This window comes from Oncorhynchus keta, chromosome 14 (genome assembly GCF_023373465.1).
Source record: "Oncorhynchus keta strain PuntledgeMale-10-30-2019 chromosome 14, Oket_V2, whole genome shotgun sequence".
Classification (NCBI taxonomy): domain Eukaryota; kingdom Metazoa; phylum Chordata; class Actinopteri; order Salmoniformes; family Salmonidae; genus Oncorhynchus; species Oncorhynchus keta.
Genome location: NC_068434.1, coordinates 34,196,211 through 34,209,599, shown reverse-complemented (window position 1 = coordinate 34,209,599; position 13,389 = coordinate 34,196,211). Strand labels below are relative to the sequence as shown.

Genomic DNA, 13,389 nt, shown 5'->3' with positions numbered 1-13,389 from the left:
CCTGTTTTTGCTTTGTCATTATGGGTATTGTGTGTAGATTGATGAGAGAAAATTGTAATCAATTTTAGAATAAGGCTGTAAGGTAACACAATTTGGAAAAAGTGAGGGGATCTGAATACTTTCCAAACGCACTCTATACTTCCATAATTTTTTTTACGTGGTACCATGATTTTTTTATTATGCTAATTAGATTTCCGTGGGCACTGACATCGACTCTAGGCGGTTTAAACTATGAGGGTCACAAGGAACAACCTATTTTAACATCCTGGGAGTCTAATGAAACCAAAAGGCACATCCAAAGATCGCACACATAATGTTTAAAGTTGCAGCAGAAAATGGTCGTGTGGACAAAGAATGACTTGGCACAATGTGAGCTAAATACAGCAATGCTTGAGTATTTCATACAGTACTGTACATAAATTAGCTGCAAGAGCAGATATTTACTGAGCTACATTTCAGCTTTCAAAATCGTCCTTCATTGTAGACTGCTTGAAAGGCACAATGTATAGAAAGCACACATCCTCACAATGTTCATGGACTCTATACTCTGTCTAAAGATCTCCTCAAGGATAACCTGACCAGCTGGATGACTATTTTGAGCAATAGAAATTGAGCAGACTGCAGAGGCCATGGCCTAAACCTTAGCACACAAAAATAGTAAATGATGAGAATGGGAAGCTTGCAAACCTGCCTCTCACCCTGATGAACACTACTTTATCTCTGCAGTGGATAACCTCCAAAGGCTCAGGCTATTTTGGCTTTTAATATGAGCTCTGCAACGGTGAGCAGTCACGTCAGGCAGTGGCCAGGACCCACTGGGCTGGATGCACATGTTTGGGGGGAGAGGGGGGGATGGGGGGTAGGGTTGGGGTTGAAGGTTCTATGAACATGCCTCCTCTTGCGGAACAGTCACTGAACCATGGGCCTCCTCATCAAGCCAATCTGCCTGAAAAGGCAGAGTAGTGCCAGCAGCCAGATATCATCACAGCCACATTAATTAAAGAGGGGCCATCATTAGAGTGAGTCCCTGTTGCTCACTGCTGTTTCTATTTCTGGACAGACTGTTGTTATTGTTATTGTTGTAGCTCCTTTTGCCTCTTCACTCAGACAGGAAGGAAGATGCTAACAGGTTGCTTAATAATGAAGAGGAGCATAGTGACATCTACTGTAACCTCAATCTCCACTCCAATACGGGTAGTTAAGAATTAGTATCCAAAAAAGTGCATTCCTGTTACACACCACTAATTTAGTGTAGGTGCTGCCCTTTAGTAAACTGATTAAACATAAAGAAAAGGCACAACTCTATACTAATCATTTAAGAATCATTATCATTGCTTTTCAGGTCTCAGAATGCACCACCTATTTCTGTCCATGCAACAAAATAATCACATGACATGAGATTGAGAAAAAGGAAGTCAAGAAACTGCATTTGACTTATGATACAGTGGTTATCATAAGTATCCACCCCCCTTGGATGTCTTCACATTTTATTGTGTTACAAAGTGGGATTAAAATGGATTTGACATTTTTGTAAAAAATCTATACAAAATGTCGCAAAAATTATAACAGGTCTTAAAACTGTATGAAAAATGTAACACTAACATACTTTGATTGGATAAGTATTCACCCCCCTGAGTCAATACATGTTAGAAACAGCTTTGGCAGCGACTACAGCTGTGAGTCTTCTTGGGTAAGTCTCTAAGAGCTTTTCACACCTGGATTGTACAATATTTGTCCATTATTTCTTCAAGCTCTTTTAATGTTAAGGTGTGGGGGTCATGGCTAGACAGCAATGTTCAAGTCTTGCCATACATTTTCAAGCAGATTAAAGGGTAAGATGCATGGGTTTTTTCTCACCATATTTACATATTTACTACTGGCACATGTTTTGCTTTACACTCAGATTGCAATTTAATAACAAACATTTGGCAAAACACAACACACAATTCTCTACCTTTGGCACAACCTTCACAACTAAAATGTCTTATGTGCAAATGAAAAGCAACACTGTTCAACAAGCTAAGCTCAATTACCAATTGATCAATTTCACTCTTCACATGTGACCAATTGTATGAATGTTCACTTTGCAATCAGACCTTTGTTATGGATAAAAAGGCCACAGGTGAGTACTCCTGTGTTTGGAGAACAATGGAAGCAAACTTGGTAGAGGTGGAGGTGGGGGTAGAGATGGGGGTAGAGGTAGAGGTGGAGGAAGACCAAGAACAAGGAGAGTAATCTCTGATGAAATTCGGGCAACTGTGGTGGACCATATGGTCAACCATGGTTTGACCTTGAGAGATGCTGTGTAGAGAGTGCAGCCCAATCTGAGCCGCTTCACCGTAGCATCCATCATCCAGACGTTCCAAAATGAGAATAGGTATGCACTGCAGACATTGAACCTATCTACTACTTCTCCTACTTGTCAGTAGTACAACATAAAGCACAGTATGGGGAAACAGAGTAAATGTTTCAGGTATTACTGTATGTATAAATTTGGGAGCTATACTATTTTGTAACATGTTTATCTTGTATACTGTACTACTGCAGTGCTTACTGTACTGTATGCTATTTTGTTTTTGTACACCTGAAAGACGGTAACCACATGGTGGTAGAACGCGTCTATTTACAGACAAACAGGCGACTGCCATTGTGCAAATTATTGAAAACCCTACCATCTTCCATGATTTTGATTGCTGTGTTTCATTTTTTGCAAGATATCTGTGGGGTTTGGGGGAATTGGCTAACGGTTTTGTTTTGTGTTTAGAGTATAGAGTACCTGAAATGTAGTTTCAGGAAACGTGTGTTAACAATTGGGAAAACTGTAACTTATTTCCGGATATCTTCGGACCTACCCACAATGAACCTTTTCTCAACATCATATGGAGGATCTACTCTGTGCTACTGAGTTCGTAGCTAGGTCAAGCTGGCTAAGGTTAGCTACACCTCATGCTCTTCACAGACTTTGTGGTCGTTATCTAGTGGGAACCCGTTAGCACTGCAGACTCTGGTGCCTTCTTGCTGTGGGCTCAAAACAAAAGAGAAAATGGTGTCCTTTTTGTTCTGTCAACTACTCAGCATGTTCTTTGTGAAGTAGGCTATGGGAATTTTGTAACTTTTTCCACCTTGGCTTAGCGCGCTAGCTGACTGACATCTGGAATCTATCTATTTTGGATAAGAGCAACTGTTATTTGGATAAATAGCTTACTGGCTGACTAGCTTGATAAGTTAAATGCATGTAGCTAACATTCTTTTATGTTTGGTTAGATGGCGTTATGCACACTACCAGTCAAAAGTTTTAGAACACCTTCTCATTCAATGTTTTTTCTTTCTTTTTTATTATTTTCTACATTGTATAATAATAGTGACGACATCAAAACTATGAAATACCACATATGGAATCAAGTAGTAACCAAAAAAGTGTTAAACAAATCAAAATGTATTTTATATTTATATTTTATATATTTCTTCAAATAGCCACCCGTTGCCTTGATGACAGTTTTGCACACTCTTGGCATTCTCTCAACCAGATTCACCTGAATGCTTTTCCAACAGTCGTGAAGGAGTTCCCACATATGCTGACCACTTGTTAGCTGCTTTCCTTCACTCTGCGGTCCAACTCATCCCAAACCATCTAATTTGCTGGTCGGGGGATTGTGGAGGCCAGGTCATCTGATGCAGCACTCCATCACTCTCCTTTTTGGTAAAATAGCCCTTATATAGACAGTAGGTGTGTTATGGGTCATTGTCCTGCTGAAAAACAAATTATATTCCCACTAAACCCCAACTAGATGGGATGGCGTATCACTGCAGAATGCTGTGGTAGCCATGCTGGTTAAGCGTGCCTTGAATTCTAAATAAATTACAGACAGTGTCACCAGCAAAGCACCCCAACACCATAACACCTCCTCCTCCATTCTTTGCGGTGGGAAGTACACATGTGGAGATCATCTGTTCACCCACACCGCTTCTCACAAAGACACGGCGGTTGAAACCAAAAAATCTCCAATTTGGACTCATCAGACCAAAGGACAAGTTTACTCGTGTTTCTTGGCCCAAACAAGTCTCTTCTTTATTATTGGTGTCCTTTAGTAGTGGTTTCTTTGCAGCAATTAGACCACGAAGAACAATAAAAATCTCTGAAACTGAAAACACTTATCTCGCTCACTAGCTTTAAGCACCAGCTGTCAGAGCAGCTCACAGATTACTGCACCTGTACATAGCCCATCTATAATTTAGCCCAAACAACTACCTCTTCCCCTACTGTATTTATTTATTTTGCTCCTTTGCACCCCATTATTTCTATTTATACTTTGCACATTCTTCCACTGCAAATCTACCATTCTAATGTTTTACTTGCTATATTGTATTTACTTCGCCACCATGGCCTTTTTTTGTCTTTACCTCCCTTATCTCACCTCATTTGGGATATAGACTTGTATATAGACTTATTTTTCTACTGTATTGTTGATTGTATGTTTGTTTTACTCCATGTGTAACTCTGTGTTGTTGTATGTGTCGAACTGCTTTGCTTTATCTTGGCCAGGTCGCAATTGTAAATGAGAACTTGTTCTCAACTTGCCTACTTGGTTAAATAAAGGTGAAATTTGAAAAATTTGAAAAAATTCACACAAGTCACCCCTGAACAGTTGATGTTGAGATGTGTCTGTTACTTGAACTCTGAAGCATTTATTTGGGCTGCAATTTCTGAGGCTGGTATCTAATGAACATATCCTCTGGAGCAGAGATAACTCTGGATCTTCCATTCCTGTGGCGATCCTCATGAGAGCCAGTTTCATTATAGCGCTTGATGGTTTTTGTGCACTTGAAGAAACTTTCAAAGTTCTTCAATTTTCAATTTTTCAAATTGCTTGACCTTCACGTCTTAAAGTAATGATGGACTGTAGTTTCTCTTTGCTTATTTGAGCTGGTCTTCACATAATATGGACTTGGTCTTTTACCAAATATGGCTATCTTCTGTATACCTCCTACCTTCTCACAACAGAACTGATTGGCTCAAACACATTGAGGAGGATAGAAATTCCACAAATTAACTTTGAAAAAGGCACACCTGTTAATTGAAAAACATTCCAGGTGACTAACTCATGAAGCTGGTTGAGAGAATTCTAATTCATGAAAGCAAATGGTGGCTATTTGGAGAATCTCAAATCTAACATATATTTAGATTTGTTTAACACTTTTTTGGATACCACATGATTCCATATGTGTTATTTCATAGTTTTGATGTCATCACTATTATCCTACAATGTAGAAAATAGTAAAAATAAAGAAAAACCCTTGAATGAGTAGGTGTTCTAAAACTTTTGACCGGTAGTGTATGTCCAAAACTTGATTTATTTGAGGGTAGCTGCAAGCTAGGTGTTGATAGCAACTCGCTGACCAATGTAACGTTAGCAGGCTGGTAGGGCTAGTGTTGGCAGGCTAGTAGGGATAACGTTAGCAGGCTAGGTGGTTAGCAACCCTGCAAGTTGATTTGTAACAAAACATTAATAAAGTATTTGCTTGTAAGTTGGCTGAAAATTTTACTGAAACCAGTAGTCATGAGTGCAAACGATTTGGTTTAATTTGAAATTACGCATTTTAAGTTATTTCTGTTGGAGTTTACATTATAAGGACTTTTGTATTCTTCGGAATTCTGATTGGCTTCATGGATTAACTCCAAAAATAGAAATGTGAGGTGTAACTTTGTATCGGGACTTTTGATGTGTATACTAATGCCAATCCATATGTTAAATTTGGTTACGTTTATGCTAACAACCCTTTAAGTCAAACCTGTAACTTGGCCACTCGGGAACATACACTGTCTTCTTGGTAAGCAACTCCAGTGTATATTTGATGCAACCACCACCATGCTTGAAAATAAGAATGAAATATGGCGCTGGAATGTATAGCAGATGTTTTAGGGATTCCTGACCATTTCTGCTATTCTTTTTAATTGTTTTGCTTTTGGACATCATAGCAGGGATAACTAGCCTCGATTTGGATAAAGATTTCTAATTTAATGAGAAGGAGACACAGGACATACTGCTCACCCCGGACCAGGCCCTAATCCCTGACACTCGAAGAGAAAGAGACAGTGCGGGTACCCTGATGAAGCTACTGCAGATAGTAAATAATCTGCCTCTCCCCTTTGTTCTATTGAAGAATGTACAATCACTGGAGAACAAACTGGATGAACTCCGTTTGAGACTATCCTATCAATGGGACCTGAAGAACAATGACATGGATAATATTCTAGCTGGTTTTCATATGCATCGGCAGGACTGAATGGCAGCATTGGGTAAACTCAAGGGGGGTGGTGTGTGTCTCTTTGTAAAAAACAGCTGGTCTGCAATCTCTAATATTAAGGAAGTCTAGTTATTCGCCTCTCCTAAATTAGAATACCTCATGATAAGCTGTAGACCACACTATTTATCAAGAGTTTTCATCTACATTTCTTGTAGCTGTCTATTTACCCCCACAAACCGATGGCATTAAGACCATACTCAACAAGCTGTATAGGCCCATAAGAAAACAACAAAATGCTCAACCAGTGTTGGCCCTCCTAACTTCCGATGATTTTAATGCAGGAAAACTCATTTCTGATGCTAGTCGGATGTGGCAGGGCTTGCAAACTATCACAGATTACAAAGGGAAACCCAGCCGCGGGCTGCCCAGTGATGTGAGCCTACCAGACAAATGAAATTCCATCTATGCTCGCTTCGAAGCAAGCAACACCTAACCATGCATGAGCGCACCAACTGTTCTGAACGACTGTGTGATCACACTCTCCGTAGCCGATGTGAGTAAGACCTTTAAAACAGGTTAACATTCAGAATACCAGTTCACATACCGCCCCAACAAATCCACAGATTACACAATCTCTATTGCATCCCACACTGCCCTTTCCCACTTGGACTAAAGGAACACCTACCTGGGAATGCTGTTCATTGACTGGAGATCAGTGTTCAACACCATAGCTTAGCACTAAGCTAAAGACCCTGGGACTGAACACCTCCCTCTGCAGCTGAATCCTGGACTTCCTGAAAGGAAGCCCCCAGGTGGTGAGAATAGGCAACAACACAGCAGACCGTAAGGTGCTACAGAGGGTAGTGCATACAGCCCTGAACATCACTGAGGCCAAGCTTCCTGCCATCCAGGAACTATAGTTGAAGTCGGAAGTTTACATACACTTAGGTTGGAGTCATTAAAACTCATTCTTCAACCATTCCACAAATTTCTTGTAAACAAACTATAGTCTTGGCAAGTCGGTTAGGACATCTACTTTGTGCATGACACAAATCATTTTTCCAACAATTGTTTACAGACAGATTATTTAATTTATAATTCACTGTATCACAATTCCAGTGGGTTAGAAGTTTACATACACTAAGTTGACTGTGCCTTTTAAACAGCTTGTAAAATTCCAGAAAATTATGTCATGGCTTTAGAAGCTTCTGGTAGGCTAATTGACATAATTTGAGTCAATTGGAGGTGTACATGTGGATGTATTTCAAGGTCTACCTTCAAACTCAGTGTCTCTTTGCTTGACATCATGGGAAAATCAAAAGAAATCAGCCAAGACCTCAGAAAAAAATTGTGGAGGAAAAGGGGAGGCTTGTAAGCCGTAGAACGCCATCCCAACCGTGAAGTACGGGAGTGGCAGCATCATGTTGTGGGGGTGATTTGCTGCAGGAGGGACTGGTGCACTTCACAAAATAGATGGCATCATGAGGAAAGAAAATTATGTGGATATATTGAAGCAACATCTCAAGACATCAGTCAGGATGTCACGCCCTGGCCATAGAGAGGCTTTTTATTTTTTATTTTGGTTAGGCCAGGGTGTAACTAGGGTGGGCGTTCTATGTTCTTTTATCTGTGTTTTTGTATTTCCTTCTTTTTGGCCGGGTATGGTTCTCAATCAGGGACAGCTGTCTGTCGTTGACTCTGATTGAGAACCATACTTAGGTACCCTGTTTTCCCACTATGGGGTTGTGGGTAGTTATTTTCTGTTTAGTGTTTTTGTTGCACATTGCAGAACTGTTCGTTTGTTGATTTGTTGTTTTTGTTCCAGTATTCATCTTTATTAAAAGTATTATGAATACGTACCACGCTGCACTTTTGTCCTCTTCTCCTTCTCCCAACGACAATCGTTACAGAACTACCCACCACCAAAGGACCAAGCAGCATGGTAAGGAGGAGCAGCGCTAAAGGAGGAATGGACATGGGAGGACATTCTGGACGGCAAGGGATCCTATACATGGGAGGAGATCCTGGCTGAAGGGATCGCCTCCCATGGGAACAGGTGGAGGCAGCCAGGAGAGTGGAGGCAGCAGGAAAAGGGAGCCAGCGATTTGAGGGAACACGGCTGGCAAGGAAGCCCGAGAGGCAGCCCCAAATATTTATTGGGGGGGGTGCAACCGGGGAGATTGGCGGAGTCAGGTAGGAGACCTGAGCCAACTCCCCGTGCTTACCGGGTGGGATGTCGTACTGTTCAGGCACCGTGTTATGCGGTGGAGCGCACGGTGTCTCCAGTGGAAGTTCGCAGCCTGGTACGTTACATCGCAGCTCCTCGTATTGGCCGGGCTAGAGTAGGCATCGAGCCAGGAGGGATGAAGCCGGCTCAGCGCATCTGGTCTCTAGTGCGTCTCCTCTGTCAGGGTTATCCTGCGCCAGCTCTGCGCACTGTGTCTCCAGTGCGTCCTGTGCCTGCTCCCCGCACGTGCCGGGCTAAAATCACCATCCAGCCAGGACGGGTTGTGCAGGCCCTTAGTTCGAGACCTCCAGTGCGCCTCCACAGCCCGGTCTATCCTGTGCCTCCTCCAAGGACCAGGCTGTCTCTCCGTCTCCTTCCTCCAGGTTCTCCCTCCTGTCCGGAGCTGCCAGACCCGCCCGTACGTCAGGAGCTGCCAGAGCCGCCCTTCAGTCAGGCGCTGCCAGAGCCGCCCGTCAGTCAGGCGCTGCCAGAGCCGCCCGTCACTCCGGAGCTGCCAGAGCCGCCCTTCACTCTGGAGCTGCCAGAGTCGCCCTTCACTCCGGAGCTGCCAGAGTCGCCCTTCATTCTGGAGCTGCCAGAGTCGCCCTTCACTCCGGAGCTGCCAGTTGCCCTTCACTCCGGAGCTGCCAGAGTCACTCTTCACTCCAGAGCTGCCAGTCACCCTTCACTCCAGAGCTGCACTATTATTATGAATACGTACCACGCTGCACTTTGGTCCTCTTCTCCTTCTTCCAATGACAGTTGTTACACAGGAAGTTAAAGCTTGGTCGCAAATGGGTCTTCCAAATGGACAAAGACCCCAAGATTTCTTCCAAAGTTGTGGCAAAATGATTTAAGGACAACAATGTCAAGGTATTGGAGTGGCCACCACAAAGCCCTGACCTCAATCCTATAGAAAATGTGTGGGCAGAACTGAAAAAGCGTGTGCGAGCAAGGAGGCCTCCAAACCTGACTCAGTTACGCCAGCTCTGTCAGGAAGAATGGGCCAAAATTATTGTGGGAAGCTTGTGGAAGGATCCCAGAAACATTTGACCCAAGTTAAACAATTTATAGGCAATGCTACCAAATACTAATTGAGTGTATGTAAACCTCTGACCCACTGGGAGTGTGATGATAGAAATAAAAGCTTAAATAAATCATTCCCTTGTCACGGCTGTTGAAGGATGAGGACCAAGGTGCAGCGTGGTGAGCGTTCATTTTCTTTATTTGAATCAAAATGACACCAAACAAAACAATAAACACTACAAACACCAACCGTGAAGCTCAAAATCAAAGTGCTCTAAACAAAGTCAACCTCTCACAAACCCAGGTGGGAAAAAGGGTACCTAAGTATGGTTCCCAATCAGAGACAAAAATAGACAGCTGTCCCTGATTGAGAACCATACCCGGCCAAACACAAAGAAATAGAAAACATAGAACACAAAACATAGAATGCCCACTCCAACTCACGCCCTGATCAAACCAAAATAGAGACATAAAAAGGATCTCTAAGGTCAGGGTGTGACATCCCTCTACTATTATTCTGATATTTCACATTCTGAAAATAAAGTGGTGATGCTAACTGACCTGAGACAGGGAATCTTTACTTGGATTAAATGTCAGGAATTGTGAAAAACAGTTTAAATGTATTTGGCCTAGCTGTATGTAAACTTCTGACTTCAACTGTATATACTACGCGGTGTCAGAGGAAGGCCCAACAAATTGTCAAAGACTCCGCTACCGCACGGCAAGCGGTACCGGGCCGACAAGTCTAGGTCCAAAAGGCTCCTTAACAGCTTCTACCCCCAAGCCGTAAGACTGCTGAACAATTAATCAAATGGCCACCCAGACTATTTGCATTGACACCCCCCGCCCTTTGTTATTACACTGCTGCTACTCACTGTTTATTGTCTATGAATAGTCACTTTACCCCTGCCTACACGTACAAATTACCTCGACTAATCTGTACCCCCGCACATTGACATAAGTTAAAACTGCATTGTTGGTTAAGGGCTTGTAAATAAGCATTTTACGGTAAGGTCTACTACACCTTTTGTATTCTGCGCGTGACAAATCAAATTTGATTTGATTTGCCATAGATTTTCTGTTAATTACCAACATTACTGAAGATTCCGGTAACTTTGGTAAATTACCGGTAGCTTTGCAACCCTTATAGCAATATCACACTCCCAGCCCTGGCCTCAGTCTAACCTTGCAGCGAGGTCCAGTGAATGGGTGAATGTTTCCGGGAGGGAATCAGTGAGGCCCTGAATGAGCTGAGTCATCTTCAGAGCACATCTATAAGATACCTGTTACTGACACATGCACAGTCACCACATAGTAGAGTAGACACAGGAACTGATGGGAGCCATCATGGCCTGGGCCCTGGCTGCCACATGGCTGACCAGGCACTGTGTAATAATGTGACACTCCCACACATCTCACCAGACTTGTGTGACTTCACTGCCAGATGGATAATGAATATAGGCCTTGTGAATGGAAACTGCGTGCTTACTGATCCCCACCAGACCGGAAACTAGGCTAATACTTAAGACATGCTTAGAGCCTTATCCTATTTGATGCTTCTAGTGCAGGAGCCAACTCTTTGTATTAGAACAATGTGGAACGGTAGCAAGGCAGGTCTTATTGTAAATAGACAGAGCTTGGCTACTGCATTACATTACATTACAAAATCTTAGTCATGAAGAGCATAAAACATATTGTAAGTACATTTAAGGTTCACCACACCCTTCATGTACTTGTTCCCAACGGTGCATACACATTTAACTACTTATCCCATGATAATTACACAGCAGTAACAGGCCTGCTGTATGTAGAGAATCTTAGCAGGAACAGTGGGATGCACCCCGGGATTTTGCCAGGAGTTTCACTTCACAGCATTCGGACAAAGCTGCATGGAAGCTGTGACAGCCCAATTAGGGCCCAGTGAGCAGAGAGGAGAGGAGATCTGAGGCTGCTGCCTCTCCCTGTACAAGCTGAAATACAGATCAACAGGGGATCTCTTCTCTTCTCCTGTGTGACTCAGTTGGTGGAGCATGGCGCTTGCAATGCCAGGGTTGTGGGTTTGATTCCCACGGGGGACCAGAACAAGGGAAAAAAGTATGAAAATGTATGCACTCACTGTTCTGCTCTGGAGCTGTTCTGGATAAGAGCGTCTGCTAAATGACTCAAATGTATATCCTTTATCAGACCAACCACTGGTGCTGCATTGGAGGGAGGAGGGGAGTATTATGAGGAGAGGGCTCAGAAATATCTCTTCCTTTTCTTCTTTTAAGTGAAGAACGTCTGATTTTTCACAGAGCTTTCTGAATGTGGATTTAGCTCTGCTGTGCCAGTCCGTTTCCGGATGTCCAGATATCTATGGGTAGAGTTGCAGATTCACCATGATTCTCTACTTAATTAGGCCTTAAATTGGTAAAATTGATTATTGGGCATGAATATTATTGTGAAGATGAGGTATGTGAAATTTACTACATACCATACTATAGTTGCATTCTTTTAACAGCAAGGGGCAACAGCAACAACGTAGCTCAGGCAGTAAGTAGGAAGCTCTCTCCTCCATTTATATGCAAATGAAACAATCTTATGTTCAGCTGGCCCATCCCTGGATTTTGTGTTAAATGCTCTACAACAAAGCTTTCTTAGTGTCCAACAAGCTTTCTCTACCCATAACCTTGTTCTGAACACCTCCAAAAGGTCATGTGGTTTGGTAAGAATAATTTCCCTCTCCCCACAGGTGTGATTACTACCTCTGAGGGTTTAGAGCTTGAGGTAGTCACACAAGTACTTGGGAGTATGGCTAAACAGGACACTGTCTTTCTCTCAGTTAAATCTAGACTTGGTTTCCTCTTTCGTAATCGCTCCTCTTTCACCCCAGCTGCCAAACTAACCCTGATTCAGATGACCATCCTACCCATGCTAGATTACGGAGACATAATTTATAGCAGGTAAGGGTGCTCTCAAGCTGCTAGATATTCTTTACCATCTCGGCCATCAGATTTGCCACCAATGCTCCTTATAAGACACATCACTGCACTCTATACTCATCTTGTAAACTGTTGCAAGGCCCACTGGTTGATGCTTATTTATAAAACAGTCTTAGGCCTCACTCCCCCATCTGAGATATCTACTGCAACCCTCATCCTCCACATACAACACCCATTCTGCCAGTCACATTCTTTTAAAGGTCCCCAAAGCACACAAATCCCTGAGCCGCTCCTCTTTTCAGTTCACTGCAGCTAGCGACTGGAAAGAGCTGCAACAAACACTCAAACTGGACAGTTTTATCTCAATCTCTTCATTCAAAGACTCAATCATGGACACTCTTACTGACAGTTGTGGCTGCTTTGCGTGATGTATTGTTGTCTCTACCTTCTTGCCCTTTGTGCTGTTGTCTGTGCCCAATAATGTTTGTACCATGTTTTGTGCTGCTACCATGACGTGTTGCTGCCATGTTGTTGTCATGTTGTGTTGCTACCATGCTGTGTTGTCATGTGTTGCTGCCTTGCTATGTTGTTGCCTGCTATGTTGTTGCCTTAGGTCTCTCTTTATGTGGTGTTGTGTTGTCCTATATTTACATTTTATTCATTATTACTTTTTAAAATCCCAGCCCCTGTCCCCGCAGGAGGCCTTTTGCCTTTAGGTATGCCGTCATTGTAAATAATAATTTGTTCTTAACTGACTTGCCTAGTTAAATAAAGCTTAAATAAATAAATCAAATAAAAATATCTGGGTAATATCCGCAACTTGTTACCAAACAGAGCACGAATTCATTAGGCAGAAACTGTAGCTCAAAACAAAAAGATAAATGGTTTAATAAATGCAGTGTTTATCTTTCCTCCCACATGATCCAGCCTAAGGAAGCATTCATTACTTTAATATGTGAATTAATTTGC

At 42.5% G+C, this 13,389-nt stretch overlaps 1 protein-coding gene across 1 annotated transcript in view; it reads right to left on the bottom strand.

Annotated features, from left to right (window-relative positions):
- Window positions 1-13,389, bottom strand: part of LOC118393272 (WSC domain-containing protein 2) — an 82,609-nt gene that overhangs the window by 57,768 nt on the left and 11,452 nt on the right. The gene's annotated exons all lie outside the window — the stretch shown is intronic.